We start from the raw sequence: 19,318 nt of genomic DNA, 5'->3' as shown, positions 1-19,318 counted from the left end.
GGGGCCCCCGTAAGAGGGCCCCTAAAAGTATTTCAGTGTCTGCAAAGCAGACACTGAAATACGCGACGGGTGCAACTGCACCCGTCGCACCTTCCCACTCCGCCGGCTCTATTACGAGCCGGCGTCATCGTGGGAAGGGAGTTTTCCCCTGGGCTGGCGGGCGGTCTTGTGAAGACCGCCCGCCAGCCCAGGGGAAAACTCGGAATACCCTCCGCGGTCTTACGACCGCGGAGCGGTATTTCGGAGGGGGGAAGCCTGGCGGGCGGCCTCCGCCACCCGCCAGGCACTGAATGAGGGCCATAGTCATGCACATTCTTACACACAATCACACTGACATACAGACACGTACTCACTTCACCGTTCTTACACGCATTCACTCACACGCATACAACCACGCAAACAACACAACTCACACAGACGTATTCACACACACACTCACACATTCATGCACACACTCAGACACACACACACAACACCCCCCACCCTTCTATCCCCCTCCCCTGTTGGACGCTCGACTTACCTTGTCCGGTGAGGAGGTCATCCAGCAGGGAACTGGAAGGGGCACTGCTACCACAAGCAGCTTCCCGCCAGCAGAACACCGCCTGGTGTTAGCAATGCCAGGTTACCACCTTCTGCCACAATGAACACTGCTGGATTTCTGCCCTTATTGTGGCGTACGTCAGGCAGTGCTCATAATATGGTGGACAGATAGTAGCCAAGGTGGCGGTATGTTGGCGGCCGTCACCGCGGCAGCGGGTGGTATTTACCGCCAATGTTATAATGAGGGCCAAAGTGTTTGTGAGTAACCAGCATGACACAGCTACGGAGCACCACAAGAAAAATCTAAGCGATGCATACACTCACAAAGCGCACCAGATTTATCAGCCGTACATGTATTCAGAGTACTTGCAAGAAATGCATTCACCTACAAAATACTCATGATTTACTGCTCTCAACAAACTTTAGTGAGAGCAAAAGAAAGACACTTTGAATGCTATTGAAATCAAGATGTTTACACTTGTGTACTAAAGATTTTGCACCAACCTTGTTCCATCCTATTAAAGGCCCAATTATGGTTTTGGAAGATCAATGCCCCGGATGGGATACCAGAACCAGGATTGCATCTGGTTGTTTGTCCTTGAGTCTAGATTTCCAGAACATCGGGTCCATTTTTACTGGACATCCGACCAGTAAACTAGATATGGAACGGGCTAAAATAGCAGTCCAGCATCAGTCCGGCTACCTACTGTGGCACGCAGGGAGCGAGGGGCTCTAGCTTGCCTGAAACCAACCTCCCCATGCCCCCTAAACTTTGATACCCTTTGAACCCTATATTTCAAACAGGTATCCCAATCCTATTTACCATCTTCTTAGAGCAAGGGCGGGGAGGGGAATAAATGAGAGCAGATTTCTCCCTGGAATATTGACTCCACATGAGTATTTGGAATTGGTAGTTCTAGCTCAGCATGCTATTTCTCATTTTGGGGACGGAACACATGAATGAGCCAATTTTAAGTGTGATGATAGCAACTGAAATTATTGATTCCCACCCCAACCCCAATACCCTTACACCTAAATGAATTTCATTTACAATCTGGGCCTTAGTGGAAGGTTCGACTACTGAAGACCATCCTGAATATTTTCATGAACTGTATAAGTGCCTTTTGTTAGGACTAGCCTACTGCCTATTTCTAGTGACTGTTGCCAATGATCGAACTTCATGCCAGAAGGCATCTTCCGGCTTTCTCTCTGTCACTTATAGTCACTGTCACTGGGACAGTATTGCCATGTCTTTATATATTGTAATTGATGATTGTTGTTTGTCGTACAGGAAAAGCAACATTGGAATGTGAAAAAAGTACTTGCTGGCTCTTATATTTTAATAAATTCCATTTGAAGGCCTTCAGTTAGTGACTTGATGTTCTATCTACTACTGTGTATCTAAGCCGTGCCCTGGTACCTTGGTTCAGATAGAACAAATTAAAGTAAACATCTGTGACAGACATCTGTGGCAGCTTGTCTCAAGGTACAAATGATTTTTGTTGCTGATGCATGTCATATTTCGCTAGGAAGTGGTGTTAAGTTGCCGAAAATGATGGTGCATGGTGCCTTTTGAAATTGAGCATAGTAGCACGCAAGCACTGCTTTTCTGACATGTTGGTATGTATCGGGCCTTTTAACCACACCCACCTCCTGCCCATCACTACCACTCGCAAATGGGCTTGCCCTTTAAAAATCCTTTGATGACATTGGTAAATGATTTACCTTTATCCCTCCTTGGGGAGGTTTTGTTACCGCCTCAGCCATCACCCCTGTTACATGGCTAATTGCACGTTTGCCTATAATTTGACTGTGAGAGATCTTCTTTTTCCTTTTGTGTGTCTCTTCACACTGATGCTCATGGCGGCCCTGGCGCTGTGAATCAGCTCACTTATGTGAAACTGGTTTACTGTTAACTTTCAATTTATGTGGCAAGAAAAGTCGGATTAGGAGTTTACAATGCTAATAGCTCTAACTCGAGCAAATGCTAGACCCATTGCGTTGCAAATGCTTGTTAAATGTATGGTCGAAAAGGCATTACCATAATTCTGACACTGCAGCACTCACCTCACTGAACACTCTAGCTCTTTGGATACTTTCAGGTTGTAAAGAAACATTTTAGCTAGCACACAAACGGAAATCATTTGCTTTAGGTGCACAAGTATTTTGCTTGAATTCTGTTACCACCACTGAAGCAAATGTCATTCCCCAATCTCTCAAGATGAACGAAGTACAGGAGTACATTCCACGTCTGCATTTAGAGGCATTGCTTTCATATGGAAACTGTTTCAAAAAGGGAGTCTGTTAATGAAGTGACTGAGTGGGAAAGTCCTGTTAGCAAGCTCTTCAACAAGCTGACTGCACTACATACGTTTCGAGAAAAATATGTTGAGATTTTGTAAACCACAGATTCTAAAGAAACATAACAAGTTAAAGGCTGCTTTGATCAAATGTAATGTCTGATTAATACCTATACAGAATAGACAAGACTCTCTGCCTGATTTAGAGCTCAGTGGACGGATTACTCTGCCACAACTTTGACAGATATTGCATCAGCCAAAATCTAAATCTTATTAAAGAAATTGGAACTTAGTTTTCAGTGGACGAGATATCTGTCACCATTGTGACTGAGAAACCCATCCTCTGATTTCTAAATCAGGTCCCGTGTTTTGTCATTGGAATTTAGAAGCAAGTATCTGAGGTATTGGGTCCGGGGAATTTACCAAACAAACTCCCTGGCCATAAAAAAATAGGTATATGGCAGAGGTCTGAGAAACAGTGATAGTTTACAGCTACATTGCATACTTTGGAAATAATTATTTTTTTAGAGCATCCCATGGGGAAATTCAACAGAAGGTGTTCAGTTGAGGTCAAAGGCAGCAGGGGAACCTAAAAGTTGTTGGCTTAGCAAAGAACAGAATGATATTTATACCAAATAACATTAGAATTCAGGTGACATTCATGGCCTTGACTTGTGATGACATCACCAACCCTTCCTACATAAATAAGCAATAAAAAGGAGAAATATTTGACCAATGGTGGACTATGAAAGGAGTGGTCCTGCAGGCAATATCTGGAAACTCTTCAAGGCTGGTTATTTCCTAGGATGCGGAATGGCAGAGGTACAGAATATCCAGTACGGAATATTGAAATCCAAGACAATTGCAGGCAAAATATGGAGGATCAAAGTATCCACACAGTCATATATGGGTAAGTATAGGTTAACTTTTCTTAGCTCCTCATCTACCCTCCTTAAAGATTCTATTCTATTCTATTCAATATGAGCTTATATAGCGCATAGTTACCCAGAGGCATCCCAGCTCTGTTAACGCCCCACAGACTAGGAAGGGGGAATTATAACGAGTCATTCTGGAAGAGCCACATGTTTAGTGCTTTCCGAAAGGGGAGTTCCTTCTGAAAAGAGCAGAGAGAAAAAGAAAAACAGTTCCATAATTTGGCAGCACTGCAGGAAAAAGACCACCCTCCGTATTTCATTCTCCCGATGACAGGGGTCTTTGCAAAAAAGGCTTCAGATGAACTCAACAATCTCCCAGGGATAAAAAAAGATAACAAGAGTCAAGAAATCAATGGCCCTTTATAACATAAGGCACTGTGAGTAATATACAATGACTTAAATTTGATCCTCTCTGCTATGGGAAGCCAGTGTATATGACTGTTGGAAAGTAGATTATTGGTAAGGGCAGGTATGTACCTACGCTTAGCAATAGGCCACTAACCCCACTAGGTTCCGTTAGGTCTCAATAAATTAACCCCAGCTCAGGGACACAGGAAACAGTTTAAAAATCCAAACCCAATTTATAAAAATAGAAAATATTTTTAGCTTTAAAATGACCTAAACCAATATAATTATTAAGGAGAACCGGAGATATGAATTTCTAAAGAATTCATGTTTTTTAGCACTTAGAAACAAATACTGCCAATCAGGTCATCTGGTCGCACCTTGACCAGGGCAAAATCAAAGTTTAAGGTAGACCACAATGGAGCCCTGCTCGGCTACAGCATGCGGGAGCCTTGGTCAAAAGTTTACCTTCTGACTTACTTGTTTTCTTGAAGATTTTCTTCAGGAGGACATAGTCACCAGTCCCATCCGACCACCCTGGAGCCCTTGCTCGGGTATGTGTCGCTGGAGCCCTCAGTGAATATTTCTACATTCCAACTTAGATGATTTTTTGAGTTGAAAATCCTTCGACCGGGGCAAACCTGAATCTTGATCCATCGTCAATGTAGCCCTCTTTGGATACACTGTGCGGGAGGTCCCGGTGAACTTTCTACATTTGGACGTAGTCACTTTTTTCAGAGAATTTCTTCAGCGGGTTGAACCTGCAAGTCAGGCCGGGTCGCGGTTGAGGCAAGCTGGCTAGAGTTGCAGCGGGGGGTCCCTTTATGGACCTTTTTTTTAAAAGTCCTCCAAACTTCCCTATTTTCTTCCAGAAGGTCTTTTAGGAGTCCACAGTTCACGCCAAGGTTACAGAAGCTCTGAGTTTCACATTGAGGGTGTGGACTACAACTCCCAGAATGCACCTGGATCAAACTCCAAATTTGCCACTGGACAGTGGTCAGCCGGTCACTTTCTTCAGGATTTGATGCAGAGGACTCTGGTTAGTAAGATTTCACCTGTAACAAACAGGGAGTCCCTCCTTGAACCAGTTGAAGCCAGGAAAAGTCCTTCTTCTGGTGAAGCCCAAGCGTGCAGCTGGTGCAGTCCTTCAGAGTGCAGTGTCCATGTGCAGGACACGGGTCCAGGAGGCAGTCCTTTTTCATCTGATGTTCTTCCTTGTAGGGATTTGAGGTATGAGTGCAGCTCTGCCGTATTTATCCTTGCTCCTAGGTGAAAACCATGGGGGTCCTGGTTCTCCAATCAGATGCAGGGTCCTTACCCCTGTGATGACCACTTCCTGGGAGCAACATTCTTCAAAAATCCCTCATGGTTGAAACTGATTTTTGGAGGTTACATCTGGCTGAGAGCACCCACTGGTGTGGCTACAAATCCTAAACACACCCCTCTCCTGCCCTCTCCTAATCTAATCAAGAGGGAACCTAATTGTCTTGGGTTGCAGGATGTGAGGGAGGTGCTGGGTTGCTCCAAATGTCCTTCCCTGCCTTTGAAGACCAGTTTGGCATCCCTCCCCTCTTTCTGCTTCCCAGTCTGCTGAGGTAGTTCTCCTCCCACAGGCACATTCTTTGTGTTCAGCCCAGGCCACTTCACACCTCATCAAGGCAACCTGGCTAGGCTACCAGAGGCTGACCAATCAGAGAAGGGCACTAAAGAGCTGAAGTTGGCAACTTTTTAGACTAGAGTTTAAAACTCTTCACCTGAACTAGTTATATTAAATCCAACAATTGTAAGTGGGGGATTTATTATAACAATTAATTTGATACCAAACTTGAGCTATCTGACACAGGCGGACTGTGTTAATTAAAATAAAGTCTCCCCATTTTAGCATATGGAAGTCATTCACTACAGTGAGGGAAATACGAATTTGGCTATTTTGCCTCACCAGGGCTTATCAAACATTTTTTATAAGGTCCCTGCTTATAGTTTCATGGCACCCAACCTTAGGGGCACATAGGGCACACCTTAAGGGTGACTTATATGTAAAAATAAGGTAGTTTTAGACTTTGGAAGTACTTTTAATTCCAAAGTCGAATTTGCATTTAACTTTATTTTAAAAGCAGCCAGCAAGGCAGGCCTGCCTTTAAAATGACACTGGGCACCTCAGCAGTGCACCTATGGGTGCACTACCTATGTTTGGGTCCCTAAACCTACATGCCCTACCATATACTAGGGACATATAGGTAGGTTAATACTGACAATCATAATTAGTCTAATTTCCATGACCACTTTACACAGAGTAGTGAGCAGTACCCAGGGCACAGCCAAGAGTCAGTAACCACCATTATCTGTCCAAAACGTTTAGGGGTGACCAGGGCAAAAAGGAGGACTTTCCTACAATGAAGTACGGCCTGGCGAGCTGATTGATGTCTCAGAATGTTACACAAAATCCGTAACGCGGAATTTTCGGCTACCTGAAGTTTCTTTAAAGTGGCTTTGGGAGTCCCCACATACAATGAAGTGCCATAGTCAAGGAATGACAAAATAAGTGCCTGGACCACCAGCCTCCTTGAGGTTGAGGGGAGAAGAGGCAGAATGTTACGTACCTTCCTCAGAATTCCATAGCAGATGGCAGCTAGTTTTACAACCTGGGTGGAATGTTAGAGATGTGTCCAGCCCCAGTCAAAGACGTTTTATGGCTGCTTTAGCAACCAGAGGAGGACCTAGACATCTAGGCCAGCTGATGTCAAGTGCAGCATTCAATTTAAGAAATCAGCTTTCCATCCATTCAGCAACCAATTCAAGGCAGAGGTCCAAAGTGGGGGATACTGAGTCTTGATTCTGAGTCAGTGAGAATACCAGTTGCATGCCGTCTCTAAAGGGAAGAACAATATCAGCCAGCGGTTTCATATATAGCATGAAGATATAAATGCCTTTGTGCTACATAGATGTGGAGTTAAGTTTAACAAATTTATACTTGCCTATCTGAACTTAGCGCCTCAATGTTGTGGAACTCAATATTTTGAATGTGATATTCTGGTAAGTAAATATTACTCTATTGATGTTCCAAACTACAGCTGCTGGAAAGTGGTGATCCATCACCAGAAAGACACCCAAGTCTACGAGATCCTGCATATGTTGCATGAGGATCCTGTGATCAGTGACATCAAATGCCACTGGTAGCTGCAATGTGACACGGGTGAATAATGCCTCTGTTAAAGGAAGAAAGAATATCATCTGCTATACAGACATGGACAGGCTCAGTCTCATGATTGGCCAAATGTCCAATAGAACAGCACAATAGAACAGCACCTCTCCTTTACAAAACACATTAACAATGTCCTTAGCAATACCATTAGCAATACCCAACCATTAAAACATGCAAGTTGGAGATTGGAAGAAAGTTTGCATGTATGTATGTATGCATGCATGTACATATGCGGTATTTGTATATCATGAATCTAGCGAAAGGCAGCAGAGAGTTGTGCAGGGTCAAAGGCAAGGATACGGTCAACCAATTATTAGAGAGACAGCTGGGTTTATTGACTGTTACTGCATCATGATGTAGTAACGGTTCACAAACCATCTACCTCTCAAATGATTTGTTGTGTGCATAGCAACTTCAAGCCAGTTTCACCATTACTAGTGATCATCACATTTTGTAGGGTTCTATTTCACTATATCGATGTTGACAACTGACCTTGTTCCTGAAATTCTATTCCCATTACTTGAAAAATCATCACAATTTGTAAACAGAAGTTCACTGTCTCTCTGTGCTGTCACCTTACAGTATACATTCTCGCACAAAACAGTTGTTAGTTGGGCAATGGGTAGCTCACATTCTATCACCAGATTCACGGCACTAGAGGAGATGTAAGGCAGCCGTGATCGAGATGGGCAGACATTTACATTAAAGTATATAAACAAAGATAAGAAGTGCTTGCCCTCCCTTCTACAACAATCTGAAAGTTTAAAAACTCAATTTTAAGAATATTGCGCCTGTGACGTGAGGTCCAGCAATTTGGGTTTTTGCTAGACCGAGAGCGGTGCTCTCACTCATCTTGCCTAAGCTCAAAGAGTCGACTAAAACAGAGCTATTTTATACAATTTCTGAAAATTACTACCACTTAGAAAGGGTTGGGTATGAGTATTCTCTGCTAGAAGCTTTCTGTGGAGAATGTAATAGCTTGTTATGTTCCAGCCGAATGTAACTGCTGTCTTTTTGGAACAAAGGGGTAATCAGATATCATTTGTAATAAAAGGATTATTTTCTCCCCTTTCTCTCCTGCTGACCCTTTTGTAAGTCGCAGTTTTGCAAACAAATCTTAAGAGAGGCAGCGCTTTGTCTTTAATCTAAGGGCAGCGCTGGAGCCTAAATAACTGCCCATGGAAGTACTTTAATCAACTTAATGCAGGTTGGAGGAGACTGCCGGGATTCGGGGAGTACAAAGGGACACTCAGATGTAAGGCCCGGAGTGGATGCTTTCACAGGGCATTCAGCAGACAAACAACAATCTGAGATGAGAGAGCGGGCCAGAAGAGTTAACAACATGGCGCCCAGTGCGCACCGGCGCAGGCTGCAAATGGCACCGCAGCCTGTTTCAGGGGAGGCGTCGCGGCAAAAGCCAGCTGGTCCCAACGTCGAGCACAGTCCCCTTCGCGAGGTGCTTGTGATATGGAGCTCGCCGAGCAAGGGGACGGATCTTTGTTTAGTTCAAAGGTTTTCGCCTCTGTATTCCAAAGCCCCATTGTGGATTCGGCGGGCGTAAAATATGTATCACTGTCCCTTTCATTTTTTCTTCAGAAAGAAATCAAAGGCGCAAACGTTGTTTTCTCTCTAAGTCGAGTCTGTTTGAACGTCTCTGGGCTTTGTAGGCACTGTCTTCCAATATTATTCCATGAATAGAGTATTACTTGTTTTTAACAGTTTGCAAGGTGGACACTTAAAAAAACAAACCGCAAAGTTGCTGAGACCAAACTAAAAGTTACGGCCCATCCCTTAAACAACGTGTTTTTTGGGACATGACTGAAGACGATAGCTCTCTTTTGCTATCAAAAGCAGTAAAATGTCAGCACCAGGCTTGATATAGTTGGACTATCGGCCTAGGGTGAAACCAAAGGTTTCAGAAAAAAACAATTTTATTGTAACAGGAGCTTTATCTAAAATATAAGGGGTTGGATAACAAAACATTTTTGACTGGCTCTATTTCATGTCCATTGTGGTGAGTTAAGGCAGTGCTTGGTGACAACATCTTTTACCACTGAATTATGAAAATATGATTCCGTAGGTGGCAATGTGTGCCAAGACCTTTTGTAGTGTGGCAGGTATTTTTCACATATTGCAAGTTGCCACACAGAGAGAGTTAGCCAAGTACTGAAGTTGGAATTTCAACCAACGGGGAAGATTAATAAAATCGACCCAGTCATGCACTTGTTTATGTCTGTTTCTCTACCTACAGGACAATTTTGTGTGTTGCATCTGTTTGGGCATCTGTAAGTGGTTGGATTATTAGTTGAGGGAGATAAGAACACTCCTCAGAAAATAGTCACAATCCATAAAAGGGTGAAACACAAAAGTCCAGAGATAAACCTGTGCTTAGCCATCTCTAGCTTGGTACACAGCAGTCAGGGTTATCTTAGAAGCAATGTGTAAAGTATTTACACAGTACTGAAACAGTAATAAAGTGATGTGGGAAAGTCATCCTTTTAACTTGGTCACCGCATTCTTTTCCTGACTGATACTGGTGGTAACAGAATCTGACTGTGCCTGGGCTTTGCTAACCAGGTCAATGTAATTAAAATTGGCATTGTCAGACCCTTGTAAGTCTGTAGTATATAATAGGGCAAGGGAGATTCAAACCACCTATCTCCCTAGTATATAATAGGGCAGGGAGGTTTGGAAGCCCAGCAGATTTCTGGCGCTGGAATGTGCACTGCTGTCATTTTTGAAGGCATCCTCACCTTGAAGACTGTCCTTAAAAGTCAAATGTGTGCAAATTCGACTTTAGAATGAAAGGTGCTTCCAAAGTGGTAATCTAACATATTTTAACACGTAATTCACTTCTAAAGGTGCCACAGGGGCCGGATGTCACGTAACTATGAGCAAGGGCATCATAAAAGATGTTTTATATGTCCTGGAAAAACTGCCCATTTCATTTTCCCCATTGTAGATACTTAGGGCCTAATTTAAGTGCAGTGCAACTTTTCTTGCACCCTTTAGCGCCCCCCAACACCACAATGTGTATTCTGTATTTAGGATACGGCGCACCGTGGCAGTAGTTAGGAGAACTAGCATAAACATTTTTTACACTAGTTCAGAGCTTTGCAGGATCAACGTCAACAATTTAGACGACAATTCTGCAAAGCCCTTTGAGGCCCATTTTAAACAATGGTATGCCTCCTTTATATGCCTGTTCAGAGCAGGCGTTAAAAGTGATGAAAAAATGACTGTGCCACTTTTTTGCCCCCATCCCTCCTTATATATTATGCCTGGCGCAGGCATAATGTAAAGCAAAGGGTTAAATAGTGTAAATTTGTCGCAGCAATTGTGGCCTCATTGGGCCACATTAGCATAAAACAATGATGCTGATGTGTTGCAAGGAGGCTAGGTTCAGAATAGCACCAAAATTGTGAGTGCCTACTGCAGTCATCTGTTTGCTTTTGACTGGGACAAAGTCAGATCTTAAGATTGACTGGTTAAGGTGGACTTAGGGCCACATTACGAGCTTGGCGGTCATGAGACCGCAAACTCGTGGTGGCATTTAGACTGCCGCACTCCTGGAGGTCTGACAGCCTGATTACGACCCTGGCAGTCGGACCGCCAGAAGACCACCACCATCTCCAGGATCATGGATTCTGGCAGGTTGGCGGCAGCCTAAGTCATGATCAGCCAGCCTGGCTCGTGGAAAGGCAATGCTAGTGGCCACAGAGGGGTCCCTGCACTGCTCACAACCATGTCAGCTGTGAGTGCAGGAAAATGCCTATTGGAGCTTGTTGTGTCCCTTTTGCTCAAACAAGGACACAGACTTGTGTCCTTTGGAGTCCACTTCTTTGTCCTCTGATACAAGATGGAGAGCTGGCTCAGTCTTCAAGACTCTTCTCAGATCACAGACACCAGGTCTAGTCCTCTTCTGTTCTTCCACATGTCCAGAAATGATCTGAGGAGGGTACTGGGGCTGCCACAATTATGCCTATAATCTGCCTGTGAGTGGGGGAAACTCCTGTCCCTTCCCTAACCAATTGGGTTAAAGTTGCCAGAGGTGACCCTACCCACTTTTGCATCACTTCCTGTGTGTCTTACTGTAAACTATCCCTTCATTACTGTTAGAAATTTGGTTTCTGGTTGGCACAGGTATGCACCTTGATAAAGCAGGAACCACAATTCTGTTCAGGGTAAGTCAGATGCACACCCGAAATTAACTTGTGCCCACCGCCTGGTAGCTTGGCACAGAGCAGTCAGGCCTAATTTAGAGGCAATGTGTAACGTATTTGGCCAACACTTTATGCAGGAAAGTAGTGAAAGCGCCTGATAATAAGATAACACACCTGGTTAGAAACATAGAAAGTAATGTAATAAATAAAATTAGACCATACTAATGAAAATCCAATAAGTAGAACTTGAGTTATAAACTGTGGAACAGCGCTGAGAAGCAAAAGCGCAAACCGGGGATATCTGGTTGCGCTGGACCGAGGCAAAGTAAAAAATTCCAACTGACCACGATGGAGCGTGGGCCAGATACAGGGACCCAGCGAGGCCAGCTTAACAAAAATACTTTAATTCTGGTTGCATTGACAACAAAGATGTGGGGTGTTGCTGAAACGATGCGCAGCTGTTAATCTCGGCAGTGGAGGTGATGTATCAACTTTCCTCTCTCTATGCAGCAGTGGAGATGCAGCAGGTCTGATATGTGGCAGGTCTAAAGGCAATGTACCCGTTCTATTACTGCAACAGTGGTAAAGCATTGGGAACGTTTCACGCAGCAGAGGCTATGTGCTGGTTCCGATCCATGCAACAGGGGTGATGCGCTGGTTCTTATCCATGCAGAGATGATGAGCCATCAGGTTGACAAAGGATGCAAGGTTCTGCTGAAGCAAGCACCCTAGACCCACTTCCAAGACTCCAGGACTGAGGTGGCACCGCTTGGCAGAGCCGACTCACAGTTGGCAGAGTCCAGATGCAGAAGTAGTTTGGTTCAAAGTTGTTTATGTCCTGGAGACTTCAGATCAGGAGACCAGTCAGCTGACCCTTGGAGTCACTCTTGGTTCTGGTTTGGAGAGATGCAGGTCCCACCCTTCTCACTTCAAGGCAGAAGGGCAGCAGGCAGCAGGTCAGCACAGTAAATCAGGAGATCTGCAGAGTAGCAGTCCAACAGAGTGGCAGTCCTTGTAGCTGCACAGCACTCCTTCTTCCTGGCAGGGTATCTACAGGTCAAGAAGTGCACTGAAGTGGTAGGGTCTAAGGTCCAGTTTGTATACCCAGTATGTGGTGCCTTTGAAGTGAGGAGACTTTAAAAAAGGGTCTTTGAAGTGTACAGAGGCCCTCCCTCCTTTCCTGACTCCAGACTCGAGGGTCATGCAAGCCTTTGTGTTTGGACAGGAAATATCCTATTCCAGTGTAAGTGTGAAGCTGTGCCCAGCTCCTCCATCCCATCCTCACAGGATGGCCCATCAGGTCACGTCCTAGCTGATATTGTGTATGGCTGCATAAATGGAACACACAAAGTCCAGATGTCACCCAAACATGATGTACAATCAGAGACAGGCGGCAGGCACACAGGGCTAGAAGCAAAAACATACAATTTTTCTAAAAGTGCCATTTTCAAAATTGTAATGAAAAATCTGACTTTACCGTTAAAAAGCATTTATTGTTACAATTCCATAGGTACTAGACAAGGCAGATCTATTTCTTTTCAATTAGAAATCACAGCTTATTAAAATTAATAATGAATTTCAAGTGTTATCCTGTGAGGGGATAGGCCTCACAGTAGTGAATAAAAATTTGGGAGTTTTTACTACCAGGACATGTAAAGCTTAAAATCACATGCCGTACCTTTTAATTACATAGCACCCTCCCTTATGGGCTGCCTAGGGCCCACAGTAGGGGTGACTTATGCATAAGAAAAGTACGGGTGGGTAGAAAAATTCACTCCCCTTATGAAGTTGGCTGAATTCAGGAACACCGCACTACACATGTAATGGAGTTCCCACTAAATTCCGCTATATGGTACGTGGTGGAATTTTTGTTCCGTTGCCATGGGGGAGACTTTTTTTTGCCGTGCACTGGTGAGTGCATTGACACTTTTCAGCTGCTAGAGAGCACGCACAAGATTTTGTGGCCACAACTGCACCTTCTGGCACCTTTTCCGTGACACTGTCCAGCACAAGTGACTGCACCTCGTGCAAATTCTATACTCGAAAAGCAGCTAAATCTATTTGAAAAGATTTTTTTCAAGTTGATGTTCTACTCCAATGGACAGTTCAAGTTGTTTTTTAGTGTGAGAAGCTTTTTTTTAATTATTTTTTTTTCAACAGGAAGGAAGTGCCCCAGCGACTCCAATTTCTGTTCCTGTCCAGCAGGCTCCTCCCAGTGCTTTGTCCATCTCCGAGTCCTTTTTCATTTGGATTTCGAGGAGGAAGGATCACTCTCTTTGCTTGCTGCATATATACCACTGGATTTAAGGTCATAGTTTTTGTGAATTCGCAAATAAGTAAAAAAAGAAAAAAACTATTGCATAAGGGTGTTTGTTTGCTGGAGGGCATGCACCAGTATTTTTGTGTACTTGTATTTGATTGTGATTGTGTGGGGGTGGCCTGGAGTTTCATTAGGGGCCTAGTTGTTTTTTTAAATTTAATTTGGTATCTTTTATAAAGGAAAAATATTGCACAGTTCATTACATTTTCTCCATGTTTGTTACATTTGCAATATTAATTTATTTTACTCTATGGCCTAGTAGGCTCAGTGCTAGTCGCCAGTGCATGGAAAAACTGTTTCTGTGGTATATGCTGTTTTAATTAGAACATCTTTTAGGGCAGGGATGGCATTGGATTAAATTACAGATGTGGGTTATTTTTTGTGTTTCACATTTTTTCTGCAAAAAATGTATAGGTAGGGTAATATTTGGTGCCTTAGGAGGATGTGTGTTGTTGTAAAATATTTGTTATAGCTCAGTTAATTTTCATTTTTGGCATTGCTGAATTAATGGTAGTGTTTTCTTCAGTGTTACCATGCCTCCTTTGTCTGGCCAGTGTGCGTGTATGTGTTTGCCATATGCCAACATTTGTCCTTTGTTCTCCATGCGAGGGGCCATTTTGTGTAGGCAGTGTTCTTAGGCCTGACTGTGTTCTTTGTTTTCCATGCCTTCTTGCTTGTTGGTTGACCATTTGACTGGTAGCCATTTTGTGTAGCCAGTTAGTGTGTCTTTGCCATAGGCCTACATGTGATCTTTGTTGTGGCCATGTCTCTTTGCTTGCTGTTGTTAGTTGGCCATGTGGCCGGCAGCCATTTTGTGCAGCCACCCTTTATTTCAGTTTTCAATGCCATTTTCTATGGGGAGTTATAGGAGAGGGCTATGACTATGAGTTTTTGTTCATTTTCTTTTACTTTTCCCTGATATCAGTTTCATAATACACTTGAGGATCATTTTAGTATATGTTTATTATGATTATGATGAGCAGTGTTTTATATTATATGCATTTGTTTGCATTTTTCACCTGCACCTTGTTATTTTCTTATTTTAATTAATTATTACATTTTTGTTTTTAATGTAATTTTTAATTTTTTTACATTTAAATTTTTTAATTTTTGGTCTCCATTCATCCACCCCCTCCCTGCAACAGATGCACAGCCACACAACATTCATTTTTAAAATATTATTAAATTTTCTGCGGACCCCCTGCCTGCCAGAGTAGGTGCACACACACCAATATCATTATTTTTGAAAGGATTATTCCATTTCCCCCTGGGCCTTCTTGCCTGCCATAGGCACACATCAGCCTTATTTTTTTTAACGATTATTCAATTTTCCATGCTCCTTCCTGACTGGCACAAGTGTCTCGCTTAGAACAGATGGACGTAAAGCAAACAGTTTCATCTCTGTCCTGAATGGAAATGAAATATTATGTTACAGTGGTGTGTTTTGACTTTAGAATAGACACACTATCATTGTAATTTATTTAGGATAATAACGTAAGTAACACACAACTCTAAATTATATTGTCTTTGTTGTCTGTACTAATCAAACTACAACAATTCTCTGTTTTACTAAATGTTTTTCTTGCATGTTTGCTTTTAGGTGCACAAGAGACATCACCCACAGTACTGCCAGACAGAAGGTCAGTACAAAGTGACGTGACCACACAATATGTGACATGAGTCCTCCAATCTTTTCTGCTTGTGCAGCTAAGTGCCACTACCAACTGACAGCTTCAAGATGGCCTGAAAGAAAGGTGCTGCCAAGAAAGTCAAATCAAATCAGGATTTATAGAGCACAACTACTCACTGTAAGGGTCTCAAGTTGCTGCAGCGGGTTGTCCTCTGAGCTTCAGTTGAAGAGCCAGGTTTTAAGGTTCTTCCTGAATTGAGGTAGTGATGGTGACTGGCCAGTGAGAAGAAGCAGCTTTCCTTAACTTGTGTGCCAACCAAAACCTTTTTCCAGAAAGTTGTGTCTGCAGCACTGGCTTCCGGGGAGCAAGTTGGGAGCAGCACTACTGCATCAATGGCACCACCCCAACCTAAGCCCAAGCCCATGCCTGTAAGTGAGGTTGCTACCACAATCATGGCAAGGATGATGAACAGTGATGTTAAATTGGATTTGTCTCTTTCGCAAAGCAGTATCCAATCATTGCAGGAAACTGAGGGAAGTAGACAACAGCCACAGCCAGCAGTAGTAGATCATCTTCCTGAAGTAGGAGCAGAAGAAGATCTAACTCTTTCAGAACCATTGGCTTTCAGATCTCCAGCAAGAAAAAAGAAAAGTACTCCACCATCTTCTCCAAGCCCCCCTTATGTTCATCTGGACATAGATTGGACCCCGGCTGAGTCACAGACATGCCAGGACAGGCAAAGGAAAAGGAAAGTTCCTGAAAGTCTTGGAATTATGGAAGGGGACGAGGAGGATGACGAACCAGTCATGGTCATGGAAGTTGTCCCATAGGAGACCAATATTACACCTTCAATTCAACCTGCTCCGAGGGATGTGGCACTGATACCACTGCCAGCTCTATATTTGTAAGGACTCCTCTGAGACCTGCATCCACCCCTACCTCAGTATGCACTGCAGAGAGGCAACACATCCACCTATCCCCAGTTGTTCTTCAGGCATTAGCACACTAAGAATGTTCTCCTCCCCAGTTTAGGACTTCTTTACAATTAGCAAGCAGAAGGATAACATTGCAATAATTAAACCTGGTTCACACTATGATTCCAGAGGCCAAACAGCCCATATAAAAAAGCATCACACAATCCGGTGGGAGGAGCACCTTAAAAAGATTGCTGTAAGTGGTGGTAGTGAAGGTGGGGGGGAATCAGCTCCAAACACTGTGGGAGGTGAAGGTGATGAGGAAGAAAAGGGTGATATCTGTACACAAATCAGCCCTGTCCCCAGCAGTGCACCAGTTTCACCCGCCTCAGCAACTTCAAAATGGCACAAGGGTCAAATGGAGACACCACAACATACAGTGACTGCCTCAAGACGCACATTAAGTCTACCACCTCCCACTTCTCGGAAGACACCTGCATCAGTGGCACCAGAAAAGAAAAACATCAAGGCTACTACTGTGGGCATGTTTAGGCATGAGAAGCCCTATAAATGCAACGGCAATCGGAAGCTAGCTAAAATGTAAAATCTGGACCTTTGTCCCTTTTTCTTTTGTGGAAGGAGTGGGATTTTTTGAATTTGTGGTGGCCATCTGCCTGAAATGGAAGGTTCCCAGCCAGAACAATTTTGCCAGAGTTGCTGTTACAGCACTCCACCATGATGTGCTGCAATTGGTTGGACAACCTTTGCAGCAGAATGCTGTTCTCACTATCCACCCGATGACAGACATGTGTACCAGTTGTCAAGCAACTGATTACGTTTATCACTGCTCACTGGATCTCTTTTGCAGGTGCTAGGCAACAGCTATCTACTGGTCTCAGCACTGAAGACACTCTTAAGGGCTTTCGGTGGCATGCAACAGTAGCCATGTTCACCATGAGAAATCCCATTCAGCTGCAAGTATCTTGGAAGACTTTAACAGCAAGGTGTTTGAATGGCTATGACCCAGATGTCTGAGAATTAGATTTGCTGCCACAGACAATGTCAGTGATACAGTCAATGCCATGGCAGATGGTGGCTATTTCAGGGTCCTGAGTTTGGCGCTTTGCATCAACCTGGTTGTGCAGGAATTTCTCAAAACAGAAGACATAGTCAGCAACATAGTGACCATCTGCAAAATAATCTGTACTCATTTCAGTCATTCTGTTAAAGCCTGGAAGCAGTTGAAGATCATTCAGTGTTCTAATAGAGTACCAGTTAAAGCTCTCATATAGAAGGTGCCAACATGTTGGAACTTGACCAATTACATGTCGCAAGGTCTGTTTGAGAAGTACAGACAGATCAATGACTATGTCATTCAAAGAGAAGGGGGCACAATTCAGAAAAGCATTCCCATGGATGCACACAAAAAGGGCGTAGTTAAATACCTGGCACAGATGATACTTCCCTTTGAGGTTTTCAAACTGGAAGTCACCAAGGAGGACAGTACGATGGGCCATGCTATCCGGTTGTGGCATCTGCTACAAGACCAGTTGAAAAAGCTAAAGGTTTGCAGATGAGACTGAAAATGCAGAAGTACATGCCTTAGGAACTTACTTGTTCAATTGACTGTTAATATAGGGCTGCAAAGAGACATTGGCCCTCATTACAACCCTGGCGGTCGGTGTCAAAGCGGCAGTTATACCACCAACAGGCTGGCGAAAAAAAAAATAGGATTACGACCACGGCGGAAGCCGCCAAAATAGACAGCCACTTTAACATTCCGACCGCAACGGCGGTACAAACAAACAGCGCGGCGGTAACAGCCAACAGACAGGCAGAAGACAATGTACCACCCACCCTATCACAAGATGCCAATCTGCCACCTTTTCCAGGGCGGAACCAACGCGATCAAAAACACGGCAGAAACAGTACAAAGAAGGGGAAATCACTCACCTCTCCACACCCCACAAGGAACCAGGACGCCATGGAGCCAGAACTTCACATCCTGCTGGCGATCGTCTTCCTGCTCCTCTATCAGGAGCTCCAGAGACGGCAGCGACGACCACGGTGAGTACTGCACCTACAACACAGGGGAGGGGGGGGAAGAGAGTGACACACACACACAACACGCAACACCCCCACCCTCACCCACAACACCATACACACAAATACATGCTGCAATATTACATATACACCCCCCCCACCCTCCCTTCAATAACGCAAGGACAAAAGGAATTGATTTGAATGATTGTAATCAATAAAAATCCAATACTCAAAACTCTAAATACAGTATATACAATTATGTACACCAACTACACAAGTCAGGATAGTGCACCAATCATTGTCCGTGGACCACTGGGCCAAAAATGCATGGGCGAGGCCCACACTCGATACCTGACTCCAAACGGAGAGAACACTGGAGGGGCATAAGATGGAAAATAGGCACCTCAGGGGGGAGGAGGGGGGCACCTCAGCCTGATGAATGCACAATGCCACTGCTCCACGAGGGGGCTCCATGGCCACTGCTTTATCCTGGGGAGTGCAAAGCCACAGTCTCTCAAGTCTTTCCAGTGGGAGGTTTGCCCACTGCTCTATCCTGGGGAGTGCAAAGCCACAGTCTCTCAAGCCTTTCCTGTGGGTGGTTTACCCACTGCTTTATCCTGGGGAGTGCAAAGCCACAGTCTCTCAAGTCTTTTCAGTGGGTGGTCTGCCCACTGCTGTATCCTGGGGAGTGCAAAGCCACAGTCTCTCAAGTGGATGTGAATCTCCACTGGTTCTGGTGGGGGCCTGGTGCCCAGAGTGCTTCATCCTGCCAAGGACAGAGGTAGTGGATGTATCTCTCCACTGGTTCTGGAGGGGGCTTTGTGCACAGAGTGCTTCATCCTGCCAAGGACAGAGGTAGTGGATGTATCTCTCCACTCAATATTAGCCAGGAAAAGTTTTTTAGACACACTGGGACAGGTAGATG

The sequence above is a fragment of the Pleurodeles waltl genome, chromosome 4_2, assembly GCF_031143425.1.
Source record: "Pleurodeles waltl isolate 20211129_DDA chromosome 4_2, aPleWal1.hap1.20221129, whole genome shotgun sequence".
Classification (NCBI taxonomy): domain Eukaryota; kingdom Metazoa; phylum Chordata; class Amphibia; order Caudata; family Salamandridae; genus Pleurodeles; species Pleurodeles waltl.
The sequence above is the reverse complement of the archived record's forward strand: the minus strand, read 5'-3'. Positions refer to the sequence as shown.